The following is a 15,275-nucleotide window of genomic DNA, read 5'->3' as shown; positions in this document are numbered from 1 at the left end:
TACATACATGTATACATATACATACACACACGCACACATGCACGCACACATACACACACACATACATACATACATACATACATCGTACATACACACATACATACATACATCCACATACATACATACATACATACTTACATACATGCATACATATACACACACACACGCACACACACATACATACATACATACATACATACATGCATGCATGCATGCATACATACATACATACATACACACACACACACACACACACACACAGACATGGTGATTTTTTATATATCACTGCATGCTTATTAGATCATAAGATACATCGTGTTGTTCAGCCCCATCGGTGCTGGCTGATAGTGCGGTATGAATGTCTGTATCTTAGAGACTTCATGTTTATCAGAGTTGATTCTATTCAGTTGTCATCAGTTGCCCACTCATACTGTAATGACATAGTCGCCCATTCATAGTGTAGTGACATAGTCACCCATTCATAGTGTAATGACATAGTCGCCCATTCATAGTGTAATGACATAGTCGCCCCTTCATAGTGTAATGACATAGTTGCCCATTCATAGTGTAATGACAGTCGCCCACTCATACTGTAATGACATGGTCGCCCATTCATAGTGTAATGACATAGTCGCCCATTCATAGTGTAATGACATAGTTGCCCATTCTTAGTGTCATGACAGTCACCCATTCATAGTGTAATGACATAGTCACCCATTCATAGTGTAATGACATAGTCGCCCATTCATAGTGTAATGACATAGTCGCCCATTCATAGTGTAATGACATAGTTGCCCATTCATAGTGTAGTGACATAGTCACCCATTCATAGTGTAATGACATAGTCGCCCCTTCATAGTGTAATGACATAGTTGCCCATTCATAGTGTAATGACAGTCGCCCACTCATACTGTAATGACATGGTCGCCCATTCATAGTGTAATGACATAGTCGCCCATTCATAGTGTAATGACATAGTTGCCCATTCATAGTGTAGTGACATAGTCACCCATTCATAGTGTAATGACATAGTCGCCCCTTCATAGTGTAATGACATAGTTGCCCATTCATAGTGTAATGACAGTCGCCCACTCATACTGTAATGACATGGTCGCCCATTCATAGTGTAATGACATAGTCGCCCATTCATAGTGTAATGACATAGTCGCCATTCATAGTGTAATGACTAATGACATAGTCGCCCATTTATAGTGTAATGACAGTCACCCCATATATGATATTTATAAAGTGATATTTGTTTTCTACAACATTCTCTTGTACAATCGAAAGAAATTCCCTACACTACAGAGCATCGAACCCATATTTCAAGTACCAAATCAATTCTAATTACGTCATGAGAGTATTACCTATTTAACATTAAACCTAATAGGGAACTTGCAAACCCGCCATGTTGAATGTTGCATCATGGGAAATGTGATAATAAATACTTATCAAATAGTATATAAACAATAATGTTACATTGTTTGTAACCACAAATAATTAATTCATAGTCACCCTGACCATTGTGGAAGGTTTATTTTATCGGTAGCTCTGGATAAGGTATTACGAAAACCATAGATAATCCCATAGTCCTTTGCATCTGAGCATGCTCAGTCTGGATTGCAAGTTCCCTATTACACAGATTTATTTACAACCTCAATAAATGTGCAGAAATATGAGTTCTCTTAAATGTTTGCTTTGCCAGGATTCTTACACATCTACGGGAAGAAAGGGACGGAAAGTTACCGTGCAATACTGTACGTCTACAACAAATATGTTCAAGATAGTGGTGGTGAAAAGGCCATTTCCTTTGAGGTATGTGAAGAATGTAATTCTCATCAAAATTGGCATTTTTAAACATAAATTGTGGTATCAACAGAGTGCAATGAATACATGTGAAAATGAATTAAAGAAGCCTAGCCCATGATTGGACATTTTTTAACCAATCAAATCTTGAATGAATCACCCTTTGGTATTCCTCAAAATTCTATCAAACAGATGTCAAATAAACCAAGACATGTAATAAAGCTTTAGGTTAATCTTGGCCTGGTAAACAAAAATATGTTCTGAAGACAGTTGAACACCTTTCAGTAAAGACTTTCAGTCAGAATTAAATTTTTTTAAATTATTCATTTGTCAACCAGTCGGCAATATCTACTGTAAAATCTGAGACAATATAAACTAAGTTGGAGTATTTAAAACAGAACTTATAAAATGGACGCTCAAGAGACAATGCCATGAAGAAATGTCAAATCAAACTTTTCTCAAGGAGCCAACAACAGTGTGCCCTTTCGGCCAATTTAATTTCACAATTTCTAGTGAAACTCCAAAATTTGGTCTTCCACTATCTCTATGTGGTGATACAAGAAATGCCAGTTTTATCATTTTGACTGACAACAACAAAATTTGGCAATTCAGTAATGTGCTGATAACCAAGTTCATTGCACAGTATTGGTTGATTAAAACTGGGTTATCAAAGGATGTATATTTCTCTGAATGGGTTTGATGATATCTTATTACCACGCTGCTACAAACAAGGAAACAACCATGGCCCATAGCAGGATTTTATTGTACCCGTGAATGAAGGTTGGCACCCCTCGGCCTCGTAACTCGTGCATGAGCGTTCAAATCATGTGGGGGTCATTGACCAATCAGCGACATGATAGTTGGACTTGATGTAAGAGGTCAAAGGTAATTGTCAAATACCGTGTTCCATCCATATTTTATGACCGTCATAATGAAAAAGTCTCCAAAATTTAAACCTTCCCATGGAAAACTTGTCAATTGATGGTAGGTTTTATTATATATAAGTGTGTTGGTTTCTAGAAAGCAATGCGTTATCATCATATTTGTTGAATTTAACAGATAGAGAACGTTGAAATGTGCAGAAGATGGATAATGGATATTTTTTTGCTGTTGGGAGTTACATGCACACCTTTCCATATACTAGTAGATAGGCTAGTAGATGCATACTCAAGATATGTTCTTATGTTACATTCAAAGATAGACACTGACACAATAGAGGCGTACATTATACTGTTTTGTTCATATTTCATAGATATAGTCGGTTCAAGTACCTGTGTTTGCACCAGATTTAAATTTTACCATCACGCAATACAAAATATCTAAGGACTTTGATTTTGATATTAGACTTCACAATGACAAGATATCTCATGGATAGTTATAAGATCACATCATTTGTTTGAGTACAACTACTAACATTCTAAAACTCCTGTCAGTACACACAACTCAGAACCAGTGTTAAAGTGGCCATATGGATGAGAATTTGGTATTTATTTTGGATTTTTATTTGATAAAACAGCTTCACTATGTTTTTCTACTTGAAAAAATAATGTGAAATAACATATACCAAGTCCATGTTCATAACTCAATACATTGCAAAAAGTGCAAAAAAGTGCAAACATTTTACACATTGTTTAATGTTTTGCAGTTTATTGAGTTATGAACATGGACTTGGTATATGTTATTTCACATTATTTTTTCAAGTAGAAAAACATAGTGAGCTGTTTTATCAAATAAAAATCCAAAATAAATACCAAATTCTCATCCATATGGCCACTTTAAAGTATTGGAGTTGATATCTCATTCCTATCTACAGGTGGTGCTATCCATCTAAGTTACTGCTAGACTTTCTGAAGTGTTACACTTACAGTGTTATCTATCGTGTTATTTTCAGTTTATGTGCAGATTATGTAAGCATTCAAGTTTGACATGTCTATGTACAGTAAATAGAGGTTAAAGTTGTTACTTTGGAACCAAAGTGTTATCAGTTATTGTGAATGCTACTACAGTAACGATTCCAATAAAAACGAGACAACCGTAGCTTACATGAACCATGACAGGCAAAGACATCACAACCTTCTTTCATCAACCTGAACATCCAACTTTATTTAGCTTCTCCCATTGTATGAGTTACATCGATGATCCCCGCCCCCAACAAACAGTTCATCCCATCTTCCAAACCATAATACTTCAACCCCATTGTATGAGTTACACCGATGATCCCCGCCCCCAACAAACAGTTCATCCCACCTTCAAAACCATAATACTTCAAACCCCCCCCCCCCATGACCCACCTAACTTAAATTCTTTGCAGTTCCTCATCCGATATATCAAGTTCTCTGAATATTTGTTGAATTGAAAGAAATACAGTGCATACATTATGCAACAAATCATGTCCCTACCATCACCTCTCCCCACATACCCCCTCCAGTACTATGGTAGTGGTATTCATATCATTGATTTACTAGTCATTGTCTCAGGCATTCCAGGTAGGTTCTTGCTGTGGTATGTGGTTTTTCCCATTAGATTTCTCTGAAACTCCACGAATCGTGACCAACTAGACGTATGAGAAGCTATAAACACCTCAGATCCTGTCCGAACACAAAAAGAGAAATACATGTCATCGGTTGTATTTTTAATATTGCTGAAAATTACCATTTGTTGACAATGCCATGATAGATCATCAACGAAATATTTATCACAGACTAAGGTTTATCATTATGAATTATCAATGAAATTTATCGTTTTAGGTTAAAATATATTAAAGCAGAATATTGCAAAAAACTTACCATAGATAAATTCTTGTTCAATCAATGACAAAATAATGTATACTGTAAATAAATACTGTAAACAACTTCTTGCTCAATCAATGACAAATAAAACTTACTGTAGACAACTTCTTGTTCAATCAATGACAAATAAAACTTACTGTAGCCAACTTCTTGTTCAATCAATGGCAAATAAAACTTACTGTAGACAATTTCTTGTTCAATCAATGACAAATAAAACTTATTGCAGACAATTTCATATTGTATCAATGACACATATAACTTACTGTAGACAATTTCTTGTTCAATCAATGACAAATAAAACTTACTGTAGCCAACTTCTTGTTCAATCAATGACAAATAAAACTTACTGTAGACAACTTCTTGTTCAATCAATGACAAATATAACTTACTGTAGACAATTTCTTGTTCAATCAATGACAAGTAATAGAAATCATCAAAGTAATCTTGGTTTTCATTTCTCCCAGTTGTGAGATTTGCTGATATGAAGATATGGTCACGTGGTATTCTTTTCGCCAAATGGTCAATGATTTCCTTGTGAAATAAGAAAAAGCTAAATCAGTATTCTGAATGATATTGATTTAATATTTGTTTGCTAGTATTGATGAATGCAATATTACACCTCAAAGAGGTGGTGAAGTGAAAAATGCAATTAAAGTACAATTTAAACTGCAATGCATGCTGGTATGCTATGACAGCTGTGATGTACGTGTCTTTTTGCCTGTGGTGTCTAGTTGGGCGAGAGTTCAAATCGAAATGAGTGGCTTAGAAGTATGCAAATTAGGTCTAAAAATGTGATTGTTGGTTAAAAAACTTAAACTTGAAAAGTATTGGCAGATCGGTCTGAAATTTGGTGGTAATATTCTTAAGGATGTTTAGATTAAGAATTGTTCATGAAATGATGATCCCTTCAGTGTATGCAAATTAGGGCTCAAAATCTCAATTTTAATCAAAAACATTTAGCATGAAACTACATGGTTAAGAGGCTGAAACTTGGGGAGTTTGTGAATACTTTAATTCGTGTTTTATATTTGATTTTGACTTTGATATGAAACTATATTTTGCCCTAATGAAAACATTCTTAATTTGTTAAAATTGAAAACACCTGAAAACTGAAAACACCTTTATTTTGAATGCTTGTTTTCATGGTTTGTCATAGAAACCATAGTGTATGAAACAGACATGATAGAAATGATAAACGTACCAGTGACCATAATGGACATGCAACATACAAACACTTCAGTTTGTACTCCTTCATCATCTCAAATATCCCTGACGTGGCTATATCAGCCAGATTTGCTACTTCTCTTTTGATTGGTTCACATTGAGTAGTTACCCTCATTTCAAAAGCGCATGGTCTCTGTAATGTACAAAGTGTAAAATGACAAATTTCAAACTATGGAACAGTACCTGTATGTGTTGACTCATTACATGAACGATGATAAAACAATAAAGTGCTAACGAGTATTTGCTGCATACATATATGATACATGGCTAGACTGAGTCATCACCACATTTATTTACTGGGCGCGTAAGTACCAATGTACCTTTACCCTTGAATTTTAAAGCTTTCCCACAAACAAAACTTACTAATTGGCGCCATAAAGATTAGAAATAAGAAATGATTTGACACAAATACGCATGTTAATCCAAATCCGACTAGGACATTCATTCATATATATATATTGTCTCTCCGCTCTCCCCCCCTGTCTCTCCCCCCTGTCTGTCTGTCTGTCTGTCTGTCTGTCTGTCTGTCTGTCTGTCTGTCTGTCTGTGTCTGTCTGTCTGTCTGTCTGCATCTATCTCTCATGAATGATATAATAGTAGGTCAGACTCTTTAAATATATATAGAAGTAAAACCAGTTACCTCTGCAGTCTTATTTCTCCAATGAAGTGCTAAGTAAGGATCTCCATTGCAAATATCACCTGACAACACATCAACAATCTTTTGAACACGTGGCGCCCGGATAAGGTGTTTTGTAATGTCATCTTTGAGTGACTGAGTGGTCTGTTGATCAATAGCCAGACCGCTGTGACGATATCTGGCATATACGAGACACTGGGCATCATCCGTTAAACTTCGAAATCTTTCCAAATCCATTTTTTCTAATTTCATAACTTTCTCGACACCTTCCACCTCTATACCGACGATGTCGCGTAATACAATTTTTCGTGTATGCTCGTAGTTGGAACAGTCCGACCAAGTAATGATTTTTGTATTTTCCGGTGTGCAGGTGTTTATATATTTATCTTTTGTTGCTAAGGGAAACAACTGTGACAAATAATGAACGTCGAATGTGGTACTAAAGTTTCTGGCATGTTCCTTTGTGTAACCATATGTATTTCCACCATTTAGGAAAAACGGCATCTGGATTAAAGTTCGTCCGGTCAGTAATGCTAAAATGATAGCATTTTGGAAGTGAAGGTATTGGAAATTTGATCCTCCATCTCCAACATTTCCGACCGGTAGTAAATACCGTGGTTTCGTAAACTGACTGTCGATGTTTGTGTCTAGTTCCTTCAGGGCAATTGTTGTTGACTCAACCACTGGCAAAGTAGCCTGTTGATTCTTTGTTTTTGAGACAGATGGAGCCTCAACTTCGGGCAAAGTAGTCAGACGTTCCTCTTTCAGCAACTTTGTCATTTTTGGAGCTGTTATTGTCTCAGTGTCTTGAAAACGATCTTTATTGTGTAGTTCCTTGCCAAATCTTTCCCTGTGATTCCCTCTGGGGTTGGAATCTTTGCCATACTGTGACGATAAAAGAAAAACAATAATTATCGTAGTGTTTGTATCAATGAAACGTAAAGTTGTTTACATGTATACTTATCACACACCCTGTAAAATAGCAATAATAATGAAGTTTTGAAGCAACACAAGTACACTACAAGTAAAATAGTATATCTTTCCGAAATATATCAATGTTTATTTGTGACTGGAATGGATGATAGTGGACGTACGTACCTGTTCCAAATGTATCTCGCCAATCAAGTTATTTACATGTGAAAGTTGTTGATATACCATGATTAGCAGCACGGTCGATACTAGAACCGAGAAAACCGTTATCATATGAAAACTCTTAAAGTTCCACATCTTGCGAATTTCTCCAAAATCATACAGGTTATCAGAGACAGTAGATATAGCAGTTGTAGGGTGCTTAATGGATATAGGTATAGTGGCGATAAATGCCACGTATGCTTATGATATATATACACACAAAAGGTCCATCAGCATGCTTTATTAAAAGAATTAAATCCACTGAAGAACCTAAAATGACATATTAAGGGAACGAGCAAACTTTACACGGGGGGGGGGGGGGGCTTGAGGAAAAAAAGGGGGGGGGGAGAACGTGCGAAGGGGACCAAGAAAATTCTGATCGTCATGGGGGGGGGGGGCGAAAACTTTGCCCATGATTTGAACAAAATGCAACCTCAGGAGCGGTCGTTTACCAAGTACAATGCAACCCGAAATGGCACCCTATATGTAAGTATGGGGTAGGTAACTGCCATGTTTGTTTATATATGTCGTGAGAGAAAGAGAGGGAGGGGAGGGGGGGGAGAGGGAGAGTCGACAGCCAAGCGAATGTGTGTGTTTACCTCAATATCTCTTTATTACGTTAACATATAGACAATATAGCCATATATTAATGTACTGAGAGTAAAATTGAGGTATTGATGACAAGTTTTAAGCACTTTATGGCTTTAATCATGTTTATATGGTTTGAAATTTTAAATGGCCTCCTACATGTCCTTAATTTTATATACATGCTCACTATACGTGGAAGGACACCCCCTCGCCACCAGCGATCATGGTGATGCTGTTTCTCCCCCAAATCAATATTGAAGAGAAAAACCCTGCTGGCAAAGAATCTCCAAGAATAGGTTACAGTAAGGCTCATATCTATTTGTGAAGAAACCTCATTATGTATGAGGGATGCTGAAGTCGACCGCCACTGTTATGTTTATGTAGTGTACCAAACAATAATTGTACATCTCCAGAATGCGGGGGCAGGGGAGGATACCGTATAATTGCACATCTAAGAATCTCTGTGTAGCCTGGTGGGGGGGGGGAGACGCTACGAAAATTCTTCGTTCATTTAGGGGAAAATGAAATATTTGAGAACGCGTAGGGAGGGAGCTGCGAATTTTTTTTTGACCAAAATATTTTCTTCTCAGCCCCCCCCCCCCACCGCCGTAGATTCTGCTTGTTCCCTTTATGTTTATCATAATAAGTTTGGTTGCGAATTTTGTGTTCGCAAAACACTAACTCTATATAATGATATCATCAAAACTAATTTAATGAAATATTTAAGCCTATTCAGAATCCATGTAACAGCTTACATTATATAATATTAAACCAGTGCTGACATTTTATTAATAACTATTGTTGCGAGTATCAATTTCAGTCTGTCCCTGTTTAGAAGTTGGAAGCCTCTGTATGTATAGGTAACAGTTCGATAATCTTCACTGACAAGTTTTGGGAGGAGCGAAGCACTGCCTAACTTATCCATTCAGATAGTCTCTATATCCCATCACTACCACCACGTTGATAATTTGAATAAAATTAGTTGTTACACACTATTACCACCACAGTAAATATTGTGTGATCTAAATTGTCCTTTGTACATTTGACTGTGAGGGCGCTGTTCTTCCTGTCTGTGTGTCAACACTTTCAGTGATGAATAATCAGATTGCCCCTGTGTAATTCATTATACCATTACGTATTCATCTGTTCCTTTATCTGAAAAACTGATCATTTATAGGAAAAGTCAAATCGGTCCATTATTCTGCCTTTACTATACTTGTATTGGTCACGTCTATCAATAATGTTTGGCATGATACAATAACATCTCCGATCTTCAAGGGTTTCTCTAAAAACCTCACGAATACCCTAATATATATATTTATCTTGACAATCTTTACATTTGATATTAAAGATCATTAATGTACTCATTTTGCAGAGTAGACAACTCAATGTGTGTACAACAATTTCAAAACAAACACGTTTAGTCATAGCTTACACAAAATACGGTGTCCACGTGTAATGTATTGTGATAAAACTACATACAACATCCGAGATCTTCCTGGAATGCCGAAAAAAACTGATTGTGGTTTTACAGCATTCCAGGAAGATCCTGGATGTTGCATGTAGTTTTTCGAGTCTGTTCCCCTGCATCACCACATATTGTGACCAATTGGACAATCCAGCCGATATGGCGAGGGGGGGGGGGAGATACCCCATTCGATTGCCATTCAACAGGAAGCAAAAGTTTTAATTCATCATTCACCAGTATCTCCTGATTTAGATTCACGTTCACCAAGTATTATTGTAATTCACAATCCTCCAATATCTATTTTGTTAATTCCACTCTTTCAGTCCGATAATATCGTATATTATATATTACGTTTACTGTATACCTGGAAACTTGTGCTATAGTCGTATCGAAGTAGTGACTTATTTTCATTACACCCCTTGTAGTACAGATCTGAATTCCTCTATTTTCCTTCTATTGAGACAAGGGTCACCTTTGAGTGCGTCATTTGGGACACGACCAGACGAAACGCATTAGCACACTGATAACTTTGTTCCGGGACAAATTGTAAACCTAACTATATATATAAAGCCAAGTCTTCGCTTTGGGACGAAATCTTGTCCGGGACTGGCTCGAACCAAACTGTTCGTTATTTTGTAAGCCTTTCCTCGGGCCTGGCCTGGCCTGGCCTGGCTCTCTATCTATCTATCTATCTATCTATCTATCTATCTATCTATCTATCTATCTATCTATCTATCTATCTATCTATCTATCTATCTATCTATCTATCTATCTATCTATCTATCTATCTATCTATCTATCTATCTATCTATCTATCTATCTATCTATCTATCTATCTATCTATCTATCTATCTATCTATCTATCTATCTATCTATCTATCTATCTATCTCTATCTCTCTCTATCTATCTCTTTCTATCTCTCTCGCGTTCTCTCTCTCTCTCTGCCCCCCCTCTCTCTCTCTCTCTCTCTCTCTCTCTCTCTCTCTCTCTCTCTCTCTCTCTCTCTCTCTCTCTCTCTCTCTCTCTCTCTCTCTCTCTCTCTCTCTCTCTCTCTCCCTCTCCGTCCCCGATTTAATTATGATGTACACACCTGTTCCCCTATTGCGTTATACTTTCCAATGTATAATTTTAGAAATTTGCAATGTAAAAAGAAGAATATAAACCTATTACAAGTACATATACTGAGAACTCATATGCAACCAGTTCATTTGTTTACAGTGATCAGTGATTGTATAAAGAGTTGTTTAGTTATGAATTATACGCAAATTTGCTGTTTCATATGAAAACATATGTAATAATAACAGAATTCCATGCCACGTGAGGAGTATTTGCTCTCATGATTGTGGTGTTTCTGTTGCACTTTCACTCCCTACGCTCGTGAAAGCATGGCTCTCTCTCTCTCTCTCTCTCTCTCTCGCTCGCTCGCTCGCTCGCTCTCTCTCTCTCTCTCTCTCTCTCTCTCTCTCTCTCTCTCTCTCTCTCTCTCTCTCTCTCTCTCTCTCTCTCTCTCCGATTTCTATTTTACTACGTATTTGGCGATGAAACAAATTTATTTATTGCCAATAATGTACGCACCTGTTCCCCTTTGCGTTATATTTCAATTTTAGAAATTTGTAATGGAAAACCGATCCCAAGTACATGTACTGAGTACTCATGCGTAGCCAGTCACGGTGATCAGTGATTGTGAGAGTTTTTTATTATAGTAAAATGTGAATAGACTTTCTTTCTTTCTTTTTTCTTTTTTTTTTACAAATTACCAATACAAAAAACAGAAAGTTAATATATCACCTAGCGCATAGGTTTTTATTTGTCACTGTGATATTAAATAAATACTCTAAAGAAACGAGGAAATGGAAAGAGTATAATCATAACAAGTACAGAAAAGTAACAGTACTACGATGAAACATACAGATGATCACATCTTGTGGTGTACATGTGTATCACCCCAATATGTAATAATCAACCCAATATGTAATACTAACCCAATATGTAATAACACCTTAACCCAATATGTAATACTAACCCAATATGTAATAACACCATAACCCAATATGTAATACTAACCCAATATGTAATAACATTGGGTTAGTATTACATATTGGGTTAATTATTACATATTGGGGTGATACATACATGTATGCTTGTTCAATAAAATTTACTAGTTGCCTTTAATAGGCTCCTTCGTCATTATAAAGTTCCATTTGTCAGAGTCATTAAAGTTTGCAAATTTGCGAAATATGTCGGGGATTCTTTACCCATGGATGCGGTGCACGCATACTAGTGGTAATTGCACTGCCGTGCATACCTGTATGCAAATGATATGCAAATGTCAGCGCGATAGTGCTTTACCTACATACTTGCATGAATATGAATTATACGCAAATTTGCCGTTTCAGATTAAAAGATATGTAATAATAACAGAACTCCAAACCACATGAGTGTCAGTATGGATAACCAAGGGTATTTGTTCTCGTGACTGTAGTGGGTTTTTGGGTGTTTTTTTCATGTGTGAGTGTCTAGTTCAGGTAGTTATGTTTACTGTTGTTTTCCAAATGGTCTCTTTATTATTGGTTTCTTCCCATCAGATGTACAGCCACTACAGATTGGAAGGACAGTTTTATATTGTCTCTTTAAGTTGATGTCTGTTTCCCCATCCACTATTTCTCGCGAGACTTCACAATTTTCGACAGCTGTTTTTCTCAAATACGTACAACATTTTTTTAGGGTCGGCAGTGAAAAACTAGGTGGGGTCGGGTAACCGGAACCACACACCTAACAGAATGTCTCCCCAAAGGTTATTATATTATCATTCTATAAGTGTTGTTATTCGGCATCCCAGGAAGATCACGAATGTTGTATGTAGTTTTTTCAGCCAGTTCTCTCTGCCTGACCACAAATTGTGACCAATTGGACGATCCAGCCGATACAAACACTTCGGCTCCTGTACGAACACAAAACGAAATACTTGTTATAGGCCACAATAAAACAGCATAGAATTATATATTCTCTACATACAACGATATAGTAAATGATTGAGATGATGGTAATAGTCTCTCACAGGCAGAGTCAAGGCACAAACACAGTTTCAAATACTTATCTGAAAATTAAAACTTATTTTACATAGTTAGCCAACAGCTGCAAGTTCATCTGTCATGTACAAAGATAATTATATACTGTCATTGGTGATAATCGTTTTCCACACATTTACATACAATGTAGGCGAACCTTTAATATTGATATATTTCAATTATAGTGAAAGACACTAGCTTTCTTTTTCTGTCAAGAAATGGCGATATATGGATACTTCCCATGCTTCTTTGGACGCTAGTTTCACAGAAGACATGTATCTGAGGAGCATCATCAGAGAGTCTTTGACTGAATTGTTGTATCTTACCGGTAATCTTAATCTGACTTTGAAAAACCTTAAAAATGTCTTCCGGTTTAGTTGTACTTGAAGGGAGGGAACACAATGTGATCTAAGGAGGTTTGTGTCTGTCATAAATTGTGTTGCTTTATGATATCAGATGTATGAAGAACATGGTATTTTACGTGTTCTGCTAAAAAGGTATCGTATACATCTATTTTGTTCAATCAATGACAAATAAAACTTACTGTAGACAACGTCTTGTTCAATCAATGACAAATAGAACTTACTGTAGACAATTTCTTGTTCAATCAATGACAAATATAACTTACTGTAGACAATTTCTTGTTCAATCAATGACAAATATAACTTACTGTAGACAACTTCTTGTTCAATCAATGACAAGTAAAACTTACTGTAGACAATTTCTTGTTCAATCAATGACAAATATAACTTACTGTAGACAATTTCTTGTTCAGTCAATGACAAATATAACTTACTGTAGACAATTTCTTGTTCAAACAATGACAAATACAACTTACTGTAGACAACTCCTTATTCAGTCAATGACAAATAAATCTTACTTGACAACTTCTTGTTCAATCAATGACAAGTAAAACTTACTGTAGACAATTTCTTGTTCAATCAATGACAAGTAATAATAATCATCAAAGTAATCTTGGTTTTCCGTTCTCCCAGTTGTGAGATTTGCTGATATGAAGATATGGTCACGTGGTATTCTCTTCGCCAAGTGGTCAATGATTTCCTCATGAAATAAGAAAAAGCTAAATCAGTATTCTGATATATTATTAATATTGGTTTACTTCAACTGAAAATTGTTGCCAAACTGGATTTTGACACTATATATAGCTCACACACACAAATAACTGTTCGGCATTGAAATAATATACTATCGGCTATGTTACCAATATGTTTATTTAATTTTTGTAATTTCTCGCCAAAAGTACCCTACCAGTATACACGATAGTTTAATTAAATGTATGATTGCAGTTAATTTCTTGGGTTAATTCTTATACGAAATGACCGATCACCAACTAAAGCCATGCTTAGAATGTAATCGCATGAAATTACAATTGGTTATGTGAATTTGTAAGGGAAATTAACAAGGTTAGAAAAATTATATGGGTTTATGAGTCAGATATTGCGTTACTGTAACACGTATTTTATATAATTTAGTCATATGAACTCCTGTCGATTTTTGTTAAGTTTTCGAACTGTAGTTGCATTTGTTGAATTTTGAGTTGTTTTTCCTGAAGTTTATTAATATTACGATTAGGATTTTCAAAACGTGTTTCTAAAATTTGTATAGTACCAGTCAACCCGCCAACTTTATCAACATACGTACAGAACATTTTAAAGTCACGTTATTCCAATCTTTGTTTATTTCAATTACAGTTTTGTCTATGTTGTTGTTAACAATCTTCTTATATTACTTCGATATACGTAAAGTCATAATTCGAGCCATCTGTAATCCCAACATCACCATTTGATATTTTCATTCAACTTATGAAGGCATTCGTATTATTATATTGTATTGAACACCAATTTTAAATATGTGATCAGTCGGGGTTTTTGTACATATGGTAACTTAATAAAGGAACTTACAAGTGACCATAATGGACATGCAACATACACACATCCCAGTTTGTATTTCGTCATTAGGTTAAATATCTCTGAACTTGCTATGCCACCTAAGTACGATGCTTCTCTTTTGATATCTGTGCATTCGTCACTTTCCTTCCTGCTACCAGCACATGGTCTCTGAAATGCATAGTGTGTGAAATGTTGCAGTGATAACAGCTGACAGATTGACAACTATACTTCAGAACAGTACAGGACAGAATAAGAATACACATTTGAAACCTGTTCTGAAGGGAAAGTGTTACCAGAGATTCAAAAAATAGAGGAGAAATAAATGTGTTAATCATAATACTAATCACACCAAGCTGTTCGCTTCAAAATCTATTACACAATAATTCACTCAGATAGTATTCATCTGTTATTCTGTTATCAACACAAATTCTTCTTTTATATAGAGTTGAAATATATGATGGAGAATATATTGTTCATGGTTCCAAGAATCAATACGACAGTAGAATATGGTTACTCTGGAACACATTATTCCGCTAGTTGAGAGATAAACATTAACACTGAATAACTTAAATCATTGCGTGATCAAGCTTGAACACCGTTGTAGATGGATTGAAATGTCGCATTCGTTTCCAATTTACCACCGTTCCAAAGTA

Source organism: Glandiceps talaboti, chromosome 16 (genome assembly GCF_964340395.1).
Source record: "Glandiceps talaboti chromosome 16, keGlaTala1.1, whole genome shotgun sequence".
In the NCBI taxonomy this organism is placed as follows: Eukaryota; Metazoa; Hemichordata; class Enteropneusta; family Spengelidae; genus Glandiceps; species Glandiceps talaboti.
The sequence above is the reverse complement of the archived record's forward strand: the minus strand, read 5'-3'. Positions refer to the sequence as shown.